The sequence below is a fragment of the Aotus nancymaae genome, unplaced genomic scaffold, assembly GCF_030222135.1.
Source record: "Aotus nancymaae isolate 86718 unplaced genomic scaffold, 86718_ANA_hifiasm-v0.15.2.pri h1tg000007l, whole genome shotgun sequence".
NCBI lineage: Eukaryota > Metazoa > Chordata > Mammalia > Primates > Aotidae > Aotus > Aotus nancymaae.
Genome location: NW_026988418.1, coordinates 52,891,280 through 52,913,261, shown reverse-complemented (window position 1 = coordinate 52,913,261; position 21,982 = coordinate 52,891,280). Strand labels below are relative to the sequence as shown.

The 21,982-nt window shown below is 37.7% G+C and overlaps 1 non-coding gene across 1 annotated transcript; it reads left to right on the top strand.

Annotated features, from left to right (window-relative positions):
• The first annotated feature begins 2,281 nt into the window (after window positions 1-2,281).
• LOC135273450 (U6 spliceosomal RNA) lies at window positions 2,282-2,388 on the top strand. Its single transcript, XR_010341253.1, has one exon. It is a non-coding gene; the product is annotated as a U6 spliceosomal RNA (small nuclear RNA).
• The last annotated feature ends 19,594 nt before the right edge of the window (window positions 2,389-21,982 follow it).

Below are 21,982 nucleotides of genomic sequence, written 5' to 3'. Positions count from 1 at the left end.
GAGTAAGAAATTTCTGCAAGTTTCCTTGGGCCAAACAACGGTGATATTACCTTACCTTGCATTAGTCTATGTACTTGAACATCTTTCAATGACTGAAATATACAAGAGAAGTTTTGAATTATTATTGGAACCATAATCTTTTAACTAGACTAGTGCTCTGGTATGGGGCCACATTGCAGAAGCTTCCTAGGCCTATCTAGAGAGTGGTTCCATACATGTTTGTGCTACCTATCCATCTTTTCTGCAACCCCCAAAGATATTTTATCCCATTCAACTATCTCCTAAGAATCAGCCTTCTAGGCTCTTTTCCTCTTCTTCCTCTAGAAATTCACACTTGACCTTCGGTAGTCTCTCCATCCAGAGTACTCACTAAAACAAGGTTTAGCCAGTGAGTGAAGAATAATGTTTAAACTGATGAAAAAGTAAGGACTCTTTGATTAATGTACTAACATTTGCCTGCTTTTCCAGATACACCCTTCTCTCCCTTGATCTAGGTGGAGGGCTGACCTGCATGGTCTGATGGAGGACAAGAATCTTTTGTCCTCTAACTTGTGGTTGAATACGGTCAATGGGGAACATTAGAAGGAGATCTGGAGATAGAAGCTGGTTATTTACTCCCAAACTCATTTCCTGTTCTACAGGAGTGTCCCTCAACCACTGGCACAGCCTCAGTTGAAAGGCTCTCTCTACACAGCCATCTCTCCTTCCCTGGGTTCTGGTAACCACTTTTTTCCTCACTCATTCAGACCTGAAGTTCACCAGCTCTGGAGTCTGGCATTATCCCTTGTGAGTTTTCCCTGCTCCTCATCCACATCCTTGTTAATAGTCTTTTTATTAGAGTGTCTTCAAATTACCCAATTAGAGTGTACACTCTGTTTCCAGCTGGAACTCCTGACTGACACAGTAGGCAGAAGGAAATTTACCAAAGCAAAATGCCTAGCCTACCCGGAGGGCAAAAGTAAAACAAGGGTGCTATTTATTAAGTGGTCGTAAAAATAAACATAAGCTGAAGAAAAATCTAGTCAGACTTGTGTTACATAAAAAAGCATTAAATTGAAACAAATAAATCATATTGTAATACAGATTCTTATAGGAAGTCTATAATTCCTATCACTATATTACAAGAAAGACTATTAAGAATGGCTTACAATCATTTTTCTTTTAAAATTTCTTTTAAAAAATTAAGAAATAACCCAAAACACTACTTTAAATAAAAGAGTTAACCCTAAAAGATCAAGATGGAAAGAATCTGGCTGGGATCATAAAGATTCTCAAGAAATTAAAGGCAAAGTGGAAGAAGTAAGACTTGCATTAGAAGTAGTAAAGAGCAGAATTGCCACTGAATAAAATCAAGTCATTGGTTGTGAGGAATTCACTTGAGGGACTCTATCACACACAGAAGAAATGTATGAAAAACATCAGCTGAAAATAAGCTAAGCTGTAAGTGAGATTACTAAATAGCCTACATACGAGATAGACATTCAATAAGCAAAGCTTTTTAATATATCAAAATAACTATGCAGAAACCATAACAGGAAAATATATCATTCATCTTAGAAACAATAATTATATACATTACCTAATATATTTTTATATTAACAACCAATTAATTTATGGAGTAGTATGAGGAAAACTATACAGCTTTATTGAGTTATAAAAAGTAAATGAAATGGCATGTTATATCATTGTATAAGAAAATTCACTACTGTAAAAATATCAATTATGCACAAATTTAATGTAGAGGTTTTAATGCAACAATAATCAAAATTCTAGTGGAACTTATGTTGGATCTGGAGTGGAAAGGGCAATAACTTGACAAAATGATTCTGAATTTACGTAAGAAAATGTGTAAAAAATAGCAAAGAAAAACAAGTTCAAAGAAAAACACTTGACCTACCAAGTTACACTATTAGGTTATAATAATTAAGACATTTACTACTTGTACATTTATGAAAAAAGGTAATACATGCAAGAGAATATTTTTAAAATAATAATTCTATAAGTACATGAGACATCATAAATCCATGAAGAAAAGAGATTTTTCAATAATTGATGCTGAAATGAGGTTAAATTTTTGAAAAAAATATGTGCAACTCTATCTCATGTTACACCAAAACCAGTTCCAAATGGATTAAAGAACTATAATTATTAAATTGTACCATAAAAAGCTAGACACATTGATATATACTTATAAGATCTTGGATTGAGAAAGAATATTCCACATAAAAGTAATGCAAAATTTCATAAATAAATAGTTTATTAGTGTTTTTTTAAAAAGCTAGTGCTGGCTTCAGCAGCACAGATACTAAAATTGGAACAATAAAGAGAAGATTAGCACAGCCCCTGTGCAAGGATGACACACATATTTGTGAAGCATTCTATATTTTTTTAAAAAAAAGAAAGAAAAGCTAACCTCTATTTGACAAAAGACATTACGGTAAGCGTAGGCTGCTGTAACAAAGTGTCAACAATATGTTAGTGTCTTCATCCACTCTTGCTGCTATACCAGAATATCATAAACTGTGTGGCTTATATACAACAGAAATTTGTTTTTTACTTTTATAGAAACTTGGAAGTCCAAGATCAAGGAACTGGCAGATTTGGTGGCTGGTGAAGCCTGACTGTCCTAGTTCATAGGCAGTTGTCTTCCTGCTGTAATGTCACAGGGCAGAAGAGGCAAGGAAGCTCTCTCTGGGACTTCTTTTATCAGGGCATTAATCTTATTTATGAGGGTTCCACCCTCATAACACATTCACCTACCAAAGGCCTTACCTGCCAGTACCATCCCATTAGAGGTTAGGATTTCAACATGTGAATTTTTTTTTTTTTTCTTTTTTTTAATTTTAATTTTTATTTTTTTTTATTGCATTTTAGGTTTTGGGGTACATGTGAAAAACATGCAAGGTTGTTGCATAGGTGCATACGTGGCAGTGTGCTTTGCTGCCTTCCTCCCCTTCACCTATATCTAGCATTTCTCCCCATGCTATCCCTCCCCAACTCCCCACCCCCGTGCTGTCCCCCACTCCCCCAACAGACCCCCGTGTATAGTGCTCCTCTCCCTGTGTCCATGTGTTCTCCTTGTTCAACACCCACCTATGAGTGAGAACGTGTGGTGTTTGATTTTGTGTTCTTGTGTCAGTTTGCCGAGAATGATGGTTTCCAGGTTCATCCATGTCCCTACAAAGGACGTGAACTCCTCGTTTTTAATGGCTGCATAATATTCCATGGTGTATATGTGCCACATTCTTCCTGTCCAGTCTATCATCAATGGGCATTTGGGTTGGTTCCAGGTCTTTGCTATTGTAAATTGTGCTGCAATGAACATTCGTGTGCATGTGTCCTTATAGCAGAACAATTTATAATCCTTTGGATATATGCCCAGTAATGGGATTGCTGGGTCAAATGGAATTTCTATTTCTAGGTCCTTGAGGAATCGCCATACTGTTTTCCACAATGGTTGAACTAATTTACACTCCCACCAACAGTGTAAAAGTGTTCCTATTTCTCCACATCCTCTCCAGCATCTGTTGTCTCTAGATTTTTTAATGATCGCCATTCTAACTGGCAATGTAGTTTTGATTTCCATTTCTCTAATGACCAGTGATGATGAGCATTTTTTCATATGTTTCTTGGCCTCATGTATGTCTTCTTTTGTAAAGTGTCTGTTCATATCCTTCGCCCATTTTTGAATGGGCTTGTTTGTTTTTTTCTTGTAAATCTTTTTTAGCTCATCGTATATTCTGGATATCAGTCCTTTGTCAGATGGGTAGGCTGCAAAAATTTTTTCCCATTCTGTTGGTTGCCAATTCACTCTGTTGACTGTTTCTTTTGCTGTGTAGAAGCTGTGGAGTTTGATTAGGTCCCATTTGTCTATTTTTGCTTTTGTTGCCAATGCTTTTGGTGTTTTGGTCATAAAGTCCTTGCCTACACCTATGTCCTGAATGGTTTTGCCTAGGTTTCCTTCTAGTGTTTTTATGGTGTTAGGTCTTATGTTTAAGTCTTTAATCCATCTGGAGTCAATTTTAGTGTAAGGTGTCAGGAAGGGGTCGAGTTTCTGCTTTCTGCATATGGTTAGCCAGTTTTCCCAACACCACTTATTGAACAGGGAATCCTTTCCCCATTGCTTGTTTTTATCAGGTTTGTCAAAGATCAGGTGGTTGTAGATATGTTGTGTTGCCTCCGAGGCCTCTGTTCTGTTCCATTGGTCTATATTTCTGTTTTAGTACCAGTACCATGCTGTTTTGATTACTGTAGCCTTGTAGTATAGTTTGATGTCTGGCAGTGTGATGCCTCCCGCTTTGTTCTTTTTGCTTAGAATTGACTTGGCTATGCGGGCTCTCTTTTGGTTCCATATGAAGTTTAAGGTGGTTTTTTCCAGTTCTGTGAAGAAGGTCATTGGTAGCTTGATGGGGATAGCATTGAATCTGTAAATTACTTTGGGCAGTATGGCCATTTTCACGATATTAATTCTTCCTAACCATGAACATGGAATGTTTCTCCATCTGTTTGTGTCCTCTCTTATTTCGTTAAGCAGTGGTTTGTAGTTCTCCTTGAAGAGGTCCTTTATGTTCCTTGTTAGTTTTATTCCTAGGTATTTTACTCTCTTTGTAGCAATTGTGAATGGCAGTTTGTTCTTGATTTGGCTCTCTTTAAGTCTGTTATTGGTGTATAGGAATGCTTGTGATTTTTGCACATTGATTTTGTATCCTGAGACTTTGCTGAAGTTGCTTATCAGTTTCAGGAGATTTTGGGCTGAGATGATAGGGTCTTCTAGATATACAATCATGTCATCTGCAAATAGAGACAATTTGACTTCCTCCTTTCCTAATTGAATACCCTTTATTTCTTTTTCTTGCCTGATTGCTCTGGCTAGAACTTCCAGTACTATATTGAATAGGAGTGGTGAGAGAGGGCATCCTTGGCTAGTGCCAGATTTCAAAGGGAATGCTTCCAGTTTTTGCCCATTCAGTATGATATTGGCTGTCAGTTTGTCATAAATAGCTTTTATTATTTTGAGGTATGTTCCGTCGATACCTAGTTTATTGAGAGTTTTTAGCATAAAGGGCTGTTGAATTTTGTCAAAGGCCTTCTCTGCATCAATTGAGATAATCATGTGGTTTTTGTCTTTGGTTCTGTTTATGTGGTGAATTACATTTATAGACTTGCGTATATTGAACCAGCCTTGCATCCCCGGGATGAATCCTACTTGATCATGGTGGATAAGCTTTTTGATGTGCTGTTGCAATCGGCTTGCCAGTATTTTATTGAAGATTTTTGCATCTATGTTCATCATGGATATTGGCCTGTAGTTTTCTTTTCTTATTGAGTCTCTGCCGGGTTTTGGTATCAGGATGATGTTGGTCTCATAAAATGATTTGGGAAGGATTCCCTCTTTTTGGATTATTTGGAATAGTTTCAGTAGGAATGGTACCAGTTCCTCTTTGTATGTCTGGTAGAATTCGGCTGTGAACCCATCTGGACCTGGGCTTTTTTTGGGTGGTAGGCTCTTAATTGCTGCCTCGACTTCAGACCTTGTTATTGGTCTATTCAGGGTTTCGACTTCTTCCTGGTTTAGGCTTGGGAGAAGGCAACTGTCCAGGAATTTATCCATTTCTTCCTGGTTTTCTAGTTTATGTGCATAGAGTTGTTTGTAATAATCTCTGATGATGGTTTGAATTTCTGTGGAATCTGTGGTGATATCCCCTTCATCATTTTTTATTGCATCTATTTGGTTATTCTCTCTTTTCTTTTTTATTAGTCTGGCTAGTGGTCTGTCTATTTTGTTGATCTTTCCAAGGAACCAGCTCCTGGATTTATTGATTTTTTGTAGGGTTTTTCATGTCTCTATCTCCTTCATTTCTGCTTTGATCTTAGTTATTTCTTGTCTTCTGCTAGGTTTTGAGTTTTTTTGATCTTGCTCCTCTAGCTCTTTCAATTTTGACGATAGGGTGTCAATTTTAGATCTCTCCTTGCTTCTCATGTGGGCACTTATTGCTATATATTTTCCTCTAGGGACTGCTTTAAATGTGTCCCAGAGATTCTGGTATGTGGTGTCTTCGTTCTCGTTGGTTTCGAAGAACATCTTTATTTCTGCCTTCATTTCATTGTTTATCCAGTCAACATTCAGGAGAAAGTTGTTCATTTTCCATGAGGCTGTGCGGTTCTGGGTTGGCTTCTGAATTCTGAGTTTTAACTTGATTGCACTGTGGTCTGAGAGACTGTTTGTTATGATTTTCGTTCTTTTTCATTTGCTGAGGAGTGATTTACTTCCAATTATGTGGTCAATTTTAGAGTAGGTGTGATGTGGTGCTGAGAAGAATGTATATTCTGTGGATTTGGGGTGGAGAGTTCTGTAAATGTCTATTAGGTTTGCTTGTTCCAGGTCTGAGTTCAAGTCCTGGATATCCTTGTTAATTTTCTGTCTCGTTGATCTGTCTAATATTGACAATGGTGTGTTGAAGTCTCCCACTATTATTGTGTGGGAGTCTAAGTCTCTTTGTAAGTCTTTAAGAACTTGTCTTATGTATCTGGGTGCTCCTGTATTAGGTGCATATATATTTAGGAATGTTAGCTCTTCTTGTTGCACTGATCCTTTTACCATTATGTAATGTCCTTCTTCGTCTCTTTTGATCTTTGTTGCTTTAAAGTCTATTTCATCGGAGATGAGAATTGCAACTCCTGCTTTCTTTTGCTCTCCATTTGCTTGGTAAATCTTCCTCCATCCCTTTATTTTGAGCCTTTGTGTATCCTTGCATGTGAGGTGGGTTTTCTGGATACAGCACACTGATGGGTTTTGGCTTTTTATCCAATTTGCCAGTCTGTGTCTTTTGATTGGGTCATTTAGTCTATTTACATTTAGGGTTAATATTGTTATGTGTGAATTTGATCCTGTCATTTTGATGCTAGCTGGCTGTTTTTCCCATTGGTTGATGCAGATTCTTCATTGTGTTGATGCTCTTTACCATTTCGTGCGTTTTTGGAATGGCTGGTACTGGTTGTTCTTTTCTATGTGTAGTGCCTCCTTCAGGAGCTCTTGTAAAGCTGGTCTGGTGGTGATGAAATCTCTGAGTACTTGCTTGTTCACAAAGGATTTTATTTTTCCTTCACTTATGAAGCTTAGTTTGGCTGGATACGAAATTCTGGGTTGAAAGTTCTTTTCTTTAAGGATGTTGAATATCGGCCCCCACTCTCTTCTGGCCTGTAGGGTTTCTGCTGAGAGATCTGCTGTGAGTCTGATGGGCTTCCCTTTGTGGGTAACCCGACCTTTCTCTCTGGCTGCCCTTAGTGTTTTCTCCTTCATTTCAACCCTGGTGAATCTGATGATTATGTGTCTTGGGGTTGCTCTTCTTGAGGAATATCTTTGTGGTGTTCTCTGTATTTCCTGGACTTGAATATTGGCCTGCCTTGCTAGGTTGGGGAAGTTTTCCTGGATAATACCCTGAAGAGTATTTTCCAGCTTGGATGCACTCTCTTCGTCACATTCAGGTACACCTATCACACGTAGATTAGGTCTTTTCACATAGTCCCATATTTCTTGTTGACTCTGTTCATTCCTTTTTACCCTGTTTTCTCTAATCTTGCCTTCTCGTTTTATTTCATTCAGTTGATCTTCGACCTCTGATATCCTTTCTTCTGCTTGGTCAATTCTGCTGTTGAAACTTATGCATGCTTCGCGAAGTTCTCGTGTTGTGTTTTTCAGCTCCATCAATTCAGTCATATTCCTCTCTAAGTTGTCCATTCTCGTTAACATTTCGTCAAGTCTTTTTTCAAGGTTCTTAGTTTCTTTGCATTGGGTTAGAGCATGTTCTTTTAGCTCACAGAAGTTTCTTATTATCCACTTTCTGAAAGCTGATTCTGTCATTTCATCACACTCATTCTCCATCCAGTCTTGTTCCCTTGCTGGTGAGGTGTTGTGCTCCCTTGTAGGAGGAGAGGTGTTCTGGTTTTGGGTGTTTTCATCCTTTTTGCACTGGTTTCTTCCCATCTTTGTGGATTTATCCACCTATCGACTTTGTAGTTGCTGTCTTTCTGATTTTGGTAATTTTAAGTCTGCAGTAGCTGAACTCATGAACTCCCTTTTCTTCCTGCCAGGTGTTCTGTCCCAGGGAGTTAGGGCTTTATGATTTTCAGCTCTCTTGCTGCTGTTTTCCCTGCCCACAAGGTGGCAGCCTAGTCACACTCAGCCTGCAGAGGCTTCGCTGAGCTGCTATGGGCTCCGCTCAGCTTCCGAGTGAACTTCCCTGCAGTCCCTCTGCGCCTTCTCTCGGAGCTGCGATCCCGAGTTCCTCCTACATGGCCATCTTGGATCAATCCCCTGGAGACCTTATTTAGGTCAGTGAAGCAGGTCACCAAACAGTTGTAATAATCAGCACCAAGCTGCAAACCCGGTGTCCTCTTCTTCCTCCCACCAGAGGTGACTGGACTCAACATATGAATTTCAAGAGAACATACCAGTCTATAGCAGATGGCTTAAAGAACAAGTAGTTTATGCACGCTTACCTAAGAGTCCAGGGTGTGCCATTTACAATCACCCAGGTTCTTTCCAATTTCTTGCTCTGCTGTCTCCTAGGGCACTCTTGTTGCCTGTATGGTTAAAGCTGGGCCTGTACCTCCTTTGGGTCTCCATCTGGTAAAAATACAGAAGGAAGAATGTGAAGTAAGCACTAGCATTCCACTGATCTAGTCAGACAATAGTAACCATTACTTCTGCTTACATTGCATTGCCAAAATGTTGCATGGCTCTATTTAACTACAAGGAGGGTTAGAACAGGTTGTCCCTAGTTAGGCAGCCACATGCTTAGCTAGAATTAGCTATAGAAAAAGGAGAACAAATTTAGGTGGGAAATAGCAATATCTATCACACCAGTCTAAAAACTATTGAAAGGCAGAGAGCTAACTGAGGAACCACACTTGCAGCAAATATGGAAAAATGTTGTCATCTTATAACATAAAATTTATCTTATAGCAAGTAGAAAAACACCAATGCACCAAAAAAATGAGCAGAGGACATAAACAAGCAATATAAATGTCCTGTAAAAATGAAAATTATACACCATTGCTTGTAATAAAAGAAATATAAGTTAAAACAATTAAATGGCATTATTTATCGAACTGTTTGTCAAAGTCTTCCTTAATTGTTATTCTCAGGGCTGGCACAGTGTGGTAACACTACTATAATTGAGTATGAATCAGTGTTCTGCCATTGGGAAATAAGCTTTCTTAGTATACACAAGAGCCTTTGCTCTGCTTTTCTCATGGAACCCTGAGTCCACATTAGAAACCCACCCTAAGGAAATAATCCAAGATGTGGGCAAAGAAGTATGTGCAAATATGTTCACCATAGTATAAACAATTGGAAATAACCTAAATGCCTGACAATAAGAGAATGGTGGAATAAATTATGTATAGGGAGCAACACGATTGCTATCTCCATGCTCGCATTTCACCTTGTAGCCTAGATCGCTTCTGTTCATTTCCCCATTTGGGAAGTACTGACAAGGAAAATATATTAAACAATTCCTTCACTACTTAGTGGTTCTTTTCCCAGAAAGAAATTTCAGAGACTATCATATCTATTAGTCATGTGCCACATAGTTGGGTTGACAGGAAACATGTTTCATTCTTTCTTACACTCAAGTTCTTAGCAAAAGACCAGGTTTCCTCTCTGCTTCTTTATGATGAGTGTGTGATCTCTATCAGAATCAAGACCTTTATGATGAGTGTGTGATCTCTATCAGAATCAAGACCTTTATGATGAGTGTGTGATCTATATCAGAATCAAGACCTTTATGATGAGTGTGTGATCTATATCAGAATCAAGACCTTTATGGTGAGTGTGTGATCTATATCAGAATCAAGACCTTTATGATGAGTGTGTGATCTATATCAGAATCAAGACCTTTATGATGAGTGTGTGATCTATATCAGAATCAAGACCTTTATGATGAGTGTGTGATCTATATCAGAATCAAGACCTTTATGATGAGTGTGTGATCTATATCAGAATCAAGACTTTTATGAGTGTGTGATCTATATCAGAATCAAGATCTTTATGATGAGTGTGTGATCTACATCAGAATCAAGACCTTTATGATGAGTGTGTGATCTATATCAGAATCAAGACCTTCACTCTCTCGGATTCTCCATTCCACCATAAATGGATGTATGAGGCAGGCCTAAAAGTTCTATGCAGATGCCTAGTTGAGCATCTTGAAATTTACCTTACAAACTCAGTTATTCCAACTGAAGCATCCAATACCAGGAAAACAGGAGGTCTCTGATCCCAGCCTCTCTCTTAAAGCCAACTTCTCCAGGTACTTCTAAATTCTAGGACTTATGGGACATAATTGATATGGTGCTTCGTTCCCTACATGGCTATTTGTGCCTGTTTTCTACTGGAGGGACTAGCACATCAAACTTCTAATACTATGGGATGGGTATAAGTGAAATAATATGCATTTCATTTGAGAATTATGTTTATTTTATGAAAAAAAGCTAATATGATTGCTAATTGAAAGTTGGGGAACTAAGATTTTCATTTCAATAATGTGTCAAGCTAAAATCCACAAAAAGGCAAGTAAAATGCTGGATAACTTTTTTAAACTCTTTTCAAGTTATAGCTTAACTGAAAGGAAGATGAATACAATCCTCATAAGTCAGGTCATATTTGACAAGATAGGAAAGCACTTCCGTGACATTTGTAGCTTCAGCTTTAATAGCCTGTCTGTGGGTTAATGGATGAAAAGCTTAAGGCCCATACAAAGTAGGAGCTGTATCAGCAACCTTCTTCCCAGACCCCCAAAAAGCTGAAACCACCAAAAGGCAACTCTCTCAATTGTCAAACACGAAAATTTTATGCCCTACCCATAGGATGTATTAAGGAAAATATCCAGTCTCAGCCTTGGCCCATAGGGGAACAGAAAAAAATTTTGATAAGAATTTGTAACAACAAACCAATCTTCATATGAGCTGAGACTGTAATTCACATGTTAGTTTGGCCTCAAATACCCAAGTCATGAATTTGGTTTAAAGTGTTCTCAGGCATCTAGTAAAATCACACACAAAGCCTCATACCATAGACAACCCCAAGGAACATGAGCGCTCTCTCTGTTTCTGTCTCTGCCTTTGTCTCTGTCTCTCTCTCTCTCTCTCTCTCTCTCTCTCTCACACACACACACACACACACACACACATACACACACATTGAGAAATCAGGCCACCATAAACAATTATTAATAGAAACAAAAATCAGGCAATTGGATCTGCAAATATGACAGATCAATATTCAAGTGACCAGATACAATATATAAAGTAAGTACATGTTTAACATTTTTAAATAAGTGAAAAAAATGAATGAAAGGATGACTGTGTCATAAGTTAGCCAATTGCCCCAGAATGTGTATGGTGTCTTCTCACAGAAATTTCTCCTGCAAGAGGTAGAGTAGCAATGAAATAGCCCCTCAAGACTGCTCTGTTTCAATGGCTTCTCCAAGACCCATAGTGGGAAGAGGGGCCATGATGAAGGAAAAGTCCACTGGCCTTCCACACAGCCTGCACTGGATGGAAATGGGAGCCCAGTGTGTTTAGTGGAGGCTCCTAATCAATCTCTTAAATGGGAGACAGGAACTAGAGACCAAGGTCCACTGTCGTGAGGCCCTATAGCAGATCTGCAAGTTTGCTCAACTTTTGTTTTAGCATCATTTGTGTAAATCATCTCATGTAACTGGTTTCTCCCAGAGCTTGCTAAAAGAGCCAAATAAGTTACTTAAGAAAATATAACTTTGAAATTCAAGCCAGAATTATGGGAAGAGTCCAGTCACCACAATGACTAGGATACATAAGGAGCTGAACAACAAAGTCCAAGTAGAGAGAAAGCTTCCTTCTCCAGAAACCCATATAATATCTTTAAAAAGAGCAATAATAACATTAAATACCTACCTAATGCTTACTTCAGACCAGGCACTGTTCTAAGCTATAATATAAACTCATTTAATCTTTTCAGTTGGGTAGTATTGTTAGCCCCATCTTTAGATGAGGAGACATCTACTAAGATCACTATGTGGCAAAAACCAGGTTCAAATATAGGCAGTTTGGGGCTGGGCGTGGTGGCTTGCACCTGTAATCTCAGCACTTTGGAAGGCTGAGGTGGGCAGATCACCTGAGGCCAGGAGTTCAAGACCAGCCTCACCAACATGGCAAAATCCCATCTCTACTAAAAATACAAAAAAATCAGATGGGCATGGTGGCACACGCCTATATAATCCCAGATACTTGGGAAGCTGAGGCACAAGAATTGCTTGAGCCTGGGGGAAGGTTGCAGTGAGCCAAGATTGCGCCACTGCACTCCAGCCTGGGTGACAGAGTGAGACTCTGTCTCAAAAAAAAAAAAAAAAAAAAAAAATACAGGCAGTTTGGCTCCAGAGTCCAAGATCTTAACCATTAGCTCTACAACCTCTTGCATACTGATCAGACATTCTTATTGCCAGGCTATACAGAGGACTTTGATGACTAAAACATGTGTGTCACATGTATTCCACACTAACTGGAGTGCTCATAGAAAGGAAGAATTCCTGGGAGATAACTAACTTTGTTTCTCTAGAGTTCTACCTCTTTCTTTTCTATAAAATCCTGTTCCTCTATTCTCTTTGCCCTTTGGTCCTGTGGAAGTTGTCAGAATCAAAATAGAGTAACTTACGCCAAACATTAACAAAATGGAGTTGGGAGGTTACAAAGGAGGGGCTCTCACACACAAAACTGTCCTGAAAACTATTACAAGGATAATGAAAACCCCAACCTTGCCCCAAAACCACTACAACCTTACACAAAGAATACTTCTGTGAGGACATCTGCCCAGCAATGACCTATTCAACTTTGGACTGGTGCCACCGTTGTTATTGGTCTATGTAGACAAGGATAATTGTCTCAAAACAAATGATATAACCTTCCTCATTTTGCCTTTAAAAGTTTCCTCTTGCCCCAACCTCTCTATAATTGTAATTAGACGCACCTATAATTAGTCACAGACTGCATATCCCAAATTATAATCCCCTGTCATTCATTTCCAAATAAACTCATTTATTTTGAGAGCCACTCTCTCCGTTGTTATTTTAGGTTGACAGTCCTCTAAACATTTCTAAGGTACACTCTTCTATTATAGTCATGTTATGCCCATGCTTTCCAGCAAGGAGTAGCAGTAGAGCCCTTAAGATATAAGGAATGTATGGGCTTGTCTCTGATGACACAAAAGGAAGGGATACCAGGGAATGTTGGCCAATGGGTATGAAGAGGTAAGTGTTAAAATAACCAGAGGTGTGAATTTTGGGGAAAAAAAAAAAACAGTGTACAATCTGTACACAGTGGATGATAGAAGTGACAAAGGAGAGTGAAGCAACTGAGTCCCAAGACCCAATTGGAAAAAAAATTGGCATCTAGGAAGAGGCTTGGAGTCCTAGTAGCTTGGCAACCTTATAACTCACCTACCCCTCCTTTCTCTGTCTCAGTTTTTCTTCTATCTCTTCCACCTCTAAAACTCATCTATTTTCTCATTAGAATAGACATTTAGGACCAGATATCAATATCCAGAAGTAGATTGACCCCTTTCTTAATATTCTTTTTAGCACTCAGAACCCCAATTATACCATGAAGTTTGAGAGTCAAAATATAGGTCTTTCTTAGGAGAAATCTACTTGAAAACAGAAATATAGTCAGTCCACTAAGCTGAAGTTGGACCTTACTCTGTTCCCTAATTCAAATCTAATTATTGAAATTACCATATACCTCATTTTCAAGTCATTTCTTAGTTGGTAGTCAATGAGAAATGTGTCTAGCCATGCAAACTCTACTGATGGTGGAGCTGAAGACAATGTCAGAGAAATTAAATTTCATCCCCACACTGCCTTTCTGGCTTCCCACAGAGAACAATGCTATGAATTCCAAATAACACCTGATAAGTTTACTCGCTCCTTCTGTTCGTGGTCATGATCGATTTCAAATGAAGTCTTGATGTCTGTCTCATTACATTGACCTCAGAGTACTGTCAAGTTTGTTTTCAGAGGAAACTTTTCAAAGTATGTAACAGACCCCAACAAAAGCAACAACAAAATGTTGATAGCCACAAAGAGAGGCAAGGTGCATTACTGCTGCATTGGCATCCTTCTTTAGAGATCAGGCGAAATAGGACAAGCGTGACTCCTATCATGGTTATAGAATATTGCATTCAGCTATGATGGAACAGAACCGAGAAAGTGTATCCTGAGGTATTTTCACTTCATGCATTTGGCATTGTTATTAGTTATTGCATTTAAGATACATCAGTCTGTTTACTCCTCGTGTTTCCTCTCAGAGAAAATATTAACCGTGGAATAAGAATATTTGGTGTTACAAATTATCTGGTTTGCTAGTCTCATTTCCCCTTTAGTATGCAATTATTTGTTTAGCTTCCCTTAGCAAATGAAATTTCAAGGGCATTTCAAGGTATATAAATAATATAAAAAGCAATAGAAGCCCAAAGAATTTTCTTTCCTCTTCTTTTTTTTTTTTTTTTTTTTTGTATTCAGGAACAGCACTGAATCATGCATATGTATGAATCAACAAAATCAGGTTAGCTAAGAAATTGGAAATTGCACTCCACTAGAACATTTGTCTTGCTCTAGAGATCTTTGTTAGGGATTTGAAGGACTAATAAAAAATCACCAGCATGACTGGAACAGATGTTTTTTATGGACTTGGGTTGTTAATAGTCTTTTTAGCTTCTCCTAAGAACTTAAGCAGATTCCTCACTTGTCCTCAATACCTGAAATTATGTTAACATTGTCCAAAATGTACACTAACAAGCTACATTAAAAATGCCATAAATTGGAATAGGGATACTGAAGATTTCCAAAAAGTAGAATAAATTTTAAAAGCTGTAAAAATAGGCAGATGCTAGCTAGATAACTAGATCAATAAATAAATAGAAGATATGGAGAGATAAGTATAGACTTTAGACAGATCAACAAAAGCATGAAATAAACATAAAATAAACAAAATAATGAAATAATTAGCTAATGTTCATTTTCTTCTTAAGGGAAGAGATAACCCTTTTCCTCAAAAAAAATTACCAGGATCACAAGAAACATGGAATAGAAAATAAACTCAGAATGTTGCTCCTATGTTTACCTTGATGGTGTGCCTGGAAGTGTTTTCCCTGAGAATTCATATGCAATATTCTTTCTTTCTAAGCCCTTGCAAGTTGCTCCCAGTGGAGGCCAAAATTGATCAATTTTGCAGAGACCAAAATAGGTAAGAAACAGCAGCTAACAAGCTTCCTGGTGTCATTAGGAAGGCTGTTTGTTGCCATCTTCTTAAACTGCATGAGTAGGTGAAAATGGGGCACCTGCCCCAGCCTTGCCCTCTCTCTTCCCATCTCAGTTGGAGTACACCCCTGCTGGGCATGCCCTGTCCCATTCAGCTCAAGGCCATCTTGCCATCTGCTTCTTCAATTGCTGGTGTTGCCCACAATTTATTTTACCCTCATTAATGAATGATGATACAGGATGAGAGGCAGAATCAAGCCTACCAGTATAAGACAATGCTGTGCACTTTCTCCTTCCACCTTAATCACACAGAGATATGCCAGTTTCAATTCCAGCTCCTCAGTAGTGAACTATGTAAACTTGAGCACATTTGGTGAGCTCTGAGCCTTAGATTACTCCTCTATAAAATTAAAGTAGACATTATTTATTCTCAAGACTCTTGTGAACTAGAAATGACTGATTCACATGAAAGTAGCTAAAATAGTATGTAGCACATGGTAAGCCATCAATAAATGGTAATTACTATCATTCATTTGTTCATTAATTCCACAAAGATATTTTGCGCTTTCCCCATGTATATGTTATGTGAAGTTATGAGGATATAGAAAAGTAAGACAAGCCCTGATTTCTAAAAAGCTCTATTCTAACTGAAAAAACAGACAGGTAGATAAGTCATTATTCTCCACAAAACATAACTAATTGTGTCAAAAAGGCATATGTGTAATTAGAGTTTGAAAATAAGAAAGGTGAGAGAAGGGGCAAAAAACTATTTGGAAAAAATGACCAAATTTTTTTAAAAATTTGATGAAAATCATAAAGCCACAAAAGCAAGTAGAACCTCAACCAATGTTAAGCAGAGAAGTACAAAGAAAACTATGCCAACATACATTATAGTCAAATTGCAGGAAAAAAAAAAACAGTAAAATGAAAATCTTAAAATCATCTGGGAAAAAACACATTACCAGAGAATAGCAACAAGAATAATTTTTGCCTTCTGATTAGAAATAATCCAAGTCAGAAGATCATTAATAACAACATTAAATTGCTGAGAGAAAATAAAAAACTGTCAGAATATTCCTGGATATAGAATTCTATATCCAGTGGAAGTATGCATATCAAAACTAATAATGAAATAAAGATATTTTCATAGAAACAAAAGTAGTGGGAATTCATAGTCAGCAGATCTGTACTACAAGAAATGTGAAAAAGCTTTTTGAGGCTGAAGAGAAATAACACCAGATGGAAAAACAAATATACAGGAGAAAATGAAAAACAGAAATGCTTAAATTGTGGGAAAATATGATGGATGATCTTCTTTCTTTAGTTTCTTTAAATAACAAAAATAATAACAAGGTATTATGTGATTAATAATGTGTTAATAAATGTTAACAATACACCTCATATATACAACAACAGCTGCAGAAAGGAAGGGAGGGCAGCAAATGGACATATACTGTTGTAAGTTTCTTAATTAAAATAAACTAAAATATTAATTAAAATAAACTACAGCATATTAATTAAAATAAACTACAATAAATTAAGGACACATCATACTATCTAAGGTAATCACTAAAAATAAATAAAACAAAGTAGTGCTTCTAAAAGTTAATAGAAGAGACAAAATGAAATAATACAAATGCCTGAGTGGTCCAAAAGAAGCTAGAAAAGCAGGAACAAAGAACAGAGGGAACAAGTAGAAAACAAACAGCAAAATGATAGCCATAAACCCAGGAATAAGAATAATTATGTTAAATGTACGTTGATACATAAAACAATTGAAAGTCACAGAATGTCAAACTGGATAAAAGAGGAAAAAAGATACAACTATGAAAAACACAGTTGAAGTATAAAGACACAGATAGTTGAAGGCAAAAGGATAAAACCAGATACACTATACAAATGTAAACAGGCAAAAGCTGGTACAGCTATATTAATATTAGACAAAATGGAATTCAAAACAAGAGATATTAATGGAAATAAGGGAAGATATTTGATAGTGAAAAATGGGTCAGTTCATTAAAAAGGCATAACAATATTCAGTGTATATGTATCTAACAACAGAGCTTCATAATAGAGAAAAATCTAGCTGAACTAAAAGAAGAAATATATAAACACACAATTACAATTGGACACTTTCACACTTCTTTCTCAGTACTGATAGAACAAATAGAAAAGAAACCAAATATATGGAAAGCTCAAACAACCCTATCAGTAAACTTACCCTATGTGACATTAATAGACTATTGCACACAACCAGAGCAGAATAAACATTCTTTCTGAGTGCACACAAAACATCCACTAAAAGAAACCATATTCTGGGCCATAAAGTCAAATATCTGTAAGGGTCAAAGAAACAAAATTATATGTAGCATACTCTTTGATCACGGTAAAATACAAAGTAGAGAGACAAGAGCAGAAGTTTGTCTTTGAAAAGATTAATAAGGTTGATAAGGCCCTCAAAAGAAAAAAAAAATTTAAGAAAATAAATGAGCTATCAAGCTACAAAAAGACATAAAGAAATCTTAAATGCATATTGCTAAGGGAAAGAAGCCAATCTGAAAAAGGCTACATACTGTATGATTCCTACTAGATGACATCCTGGAAAAGATAAAGCTATAAAGACAGTAGAAAGGTCCTCAAGGGTGAGTTCCAGGCCTGGCAGCAGTAGAAAGGCCTGTGGTTGCCAAGGTCTGGAAGGAGAAATATAGGGATAAGTAGGTAGAGTGCAGGGAATTTTTAGAAGAGTAAAATTATTTGTTATGACACAGTAAGGGTGGATACATATTGTCAAAATCCATAAAATGTACAATACAAAGTGAACTCTAATGTAAACTCTGAACTTTAGTCAATAAGAATGTATCAATATTGGCTCATCACTGTAACAAATGAATGATATTAATGCAAGATATTAGTAATAGGGGAAACTGATGGGAAGAGGTAAGGAGAGGTATGGGCACTCTGCTTTTGGCTCAAGTTTTTTGTAAACCTTTAAAACCACTCCTCAAAGAAGTCCATTAAAAAAAAAGCACTCACAAATAAGCAATATTGGGGGAAAAAGAAGAGATGTTATTATAGGTCTTTCAGATACTTAAAGGAAAATAAGGGAATATTATGAAAATGTATGCCACCAAATTTGTTGGCATACATAAAATGGACAAATTCCTTGAAAGATACAACTTACTGAACAAGAAACAAAATAAAAATCAAGAAAAAATAGAAAATACATAAAAATTAAATATAAATACTGATAAATAGCCTTATGTCTTGTTAAAGAGCCTAGAGCCATAATTTAAAACATTTACAAATGGCTTTATTTGCATATTTAATCAAATATTTTTAAAATATAAATATAACCAATTTTATTCAAAATCATTAAGAAAATAGAGAATGAAGAAACACTTCTTAACTTGTTTGTAAGTTCAGTATAACCTTGACCTTATAAATTGACAGACTTTAGAAGAAAAGAAAAATATTAGTAAATAAAATCCAGTAATATTTGAAAAGAATGATACCACATGATCAATTGGGTTTTGTTCCAGGAATGTAGAGTTGGTTTAACATTCAAAAACCAATTGAGGGCAAGGCGTGGTGGCTCACGCCTGTAATCCCAGCACTTTTGGAAGCCGAGGCAGGTGGATGACTTGAGGTCAGGAGTTAGAGACCAGTCTGGCCAAATGGTGAAACCTCGTCTCTACTAAAAATACAAAAATTAGCTGGGTGTAGTGGTGAACACCTGTAATCCCAGCTGAGGGAGGCTGAGGTATGAGAACTGCTTAAACCAAGAAGGCAGAGGTTGCAGTGAGCCAAGATCGCACCACTGTACTCCAGCCTGGGTGACAGAGCAACATAGTCTCAAAAAACAAAAGCAAAACAAAACAAAAAACCAATTAAGGGGTGCAGAGCAAGATGGCAGCTAGAACCCTATGCCATTCGTTGCCACCCCTCCCTGGACCACCAATGTTTAAGAGCTATCTGCAGAAAACCACCATCACAAGAACCAAAAATCAAATAAGCAATCACAGTAACTGATTTTAACTTTATATTCACTGAAAAAGACATGTATGAGGGCAGGAAAGACAGTCTTGAATCACGGGTGCCACCCCTGCCATCCCCCAGCAGAGGCAAGGTGGAGAGAGAATCTGTGCACTTTGGGAAGGGAGAGTTAAAGTGACTGGGGAACTTTACATTGAACTCAGTGCTGCCCTTGCTGGGCTAAGCCAGTGCCCATGCACAGAGGGAGCATTTGGACTAGCCCTAGCCAAAGGAGAATCATCCAGAACTTGAGCTTCTCAGCAAGCCTCACCACCATAGACTGAAGTACTCTGGGGTTCTAAGTAAACTTGAAAGGCAGTCTAGGGTATGAGGACTGCAATTCCTAGGTAAGTCCTAGTACTAGACTGGACTTAAAGCCTATAGACTAGGGTGGCACAGGACCAAGGGAGACACCAGCCGGGGCAACTAAGGGAGTGCTTGCACCATCCCTCCTCCCAGGCAGTGCAGCTCACATCAAAGAAAAATGACCCCTTCCTTCTGCTTACGGAGAGGAAACTGAAGAGTAAAAAGGATTTATTCATGTATCTTGGATACCAGCTCAGCCACAGTAGGATAGGGCACCAAGCAGTATCATGAGGTTCCCATTCCCAGTTCTAATTCCTGGAAAACATTTCTAGACACACCCTGGGCCAAAAAGGAATTGCTTCATTAATGGGAAGGACCCAGTCTGGGCAGGATTCATCGCCTGCTGACTAAAGCACCCTTGGGCCCTGAATAACCCGCAGTGATACAGGGAGTACATCATGGGCCTTGGGCTCTAAGACTTGCTGGCTTCAACAGAAAGACAGCGCATTCCCAGCTGTGCTAGCTATGGTGGAAGACTCCTTCTGTTTGAGAAAAGCAGAGGGAAAAGTAAAGGGCACTTTGTCTCATACCTTAGATACCAGCTTGGCAAAAGGGTAGTCTCAGGGTCTCTGTGTCTAGGCCTAGGCTCTTGGATAGCATTTATGGACATGCCCTGGGCCAGAGGAGAGCTTACTGCCCTCAAGGGTGAGTTCTAGGCCTGGCAGCATTCACGACACACTAATGGAAGAGCCCTTGGGCTTTAAGTGAACATCAGTGGTGGCCTGGCAGATCCCTCATGGTGGTGGCCACAGGGAGAGGCTCCTATGTCTGTGGAAAGTGGAAGGAAGAATAGGAAGGACTTTGTAATTTGGAATGAGTGCCAGCTTAGCCACAGTAGAATAGAACATCAGGTAAACTGCTAAGGTATTTGACTTCAATTCCCAGCTCCCAGACAGCATCTGTGGACATGAATGGGGCCTGGGAGAATTTACCATTTTAAAGGGAAGAGCCCACCCTGGAGAAACAGAGATATATGACCTTTCAGATACAGAATTCAAAATAGCTGTTTTAAGGAAACTCAAAAAAATTCAGGATAATACAGAGAAGGAATTCAGAGTTTTATCAGATAAATTTAACAAATAGATTTAAATAATAAAGAATCAAGCAGAAATTCTAGAGTTGAAAATGCAATTGACATGCTGAAGAATACATCAGAGTCTCTTAATAGCAGAATTGATCAAGCAGAAGAATTAGTGAACTTCAAGATAGGCTATTTGAAATTACACAGTCAGAGGAGATTTAAAAGAGAGAGAGAGAAGAAAAAACAATAAAGCACACTACAAGATCTAGGAAATGGCCTCAAAAAACGAAATCTAAGAGTTATTGACCTTAAAGAGGAAGTAGAGAAAACGATAGGGGCGGAAAGTTTATCCAAAAAAAAAAAAAAATCAGCGAACTTCCAAAGCCTAGAGAAAGATATCAACATTTAAATGCAAGAGAGTTATAGAACACCAAACAGATCTAACTCAAAGAAGACTACCTCACGGCATTTAATAACCAAACTCCCAAAGTTCAAGAACAAAGAAAGCATCTCAAAAGCAGCAAGAGAAAAGAAAAAAATAACATACAATGGAGCTCCCATATGCCTGGCAGAAGACTTTTCAGTGGGAACTTTACAGTCCAAAAGAGAGGCATGATATATTTAAAATGCTGGAAAAAAAAAACTTTTACCCTAGAATAGTATACCCAGGGAAAATATATTTCAAGCATGAAGAAGAAATAAAGGCTTGCCTGGATAAACTAAAGCTAAGGGGTTTCATCAGATTCAGATCTTTCCTACAAGAAATACTAAAGGGAGTTATTCAATCTGAAAGAAAAGGACCTTAATGAGCAAGAAGAGATCGCATGAAAGTACAAAACTCACTGGTAATAGTAAACACACAGAAAAACAGGCAAACTAGAAATCATGATTAATGAAACTGAAGAGGACACAAAAAAGTAAAGGAAAAGATATTTCATGTTCATGGATTATAAGAATCAATATTGTTAAAATGTCCATATTACCCAAAGCAATATACGTATTCAATGCAATCTCTATCAAAATACCAGTGATATTCTTCACACAAATAGAAAAAATAATTCTAAAATTTATATGGAATCACAAAAGACCCAGAATAGTCAAAGCTAACCTAAGCCAAAAAAGCAAAACTACAGGAATCACATTTCCTGACTTCAAGTTATACTGCCAAGCTATAGAAAGCTCTGTAGCTCTGTAGTAAAACTCCATGGTACTGGTATAAAAACAGACACATAGACCAATGGAACAGAATAGAGATCCCAGAAACAAATCC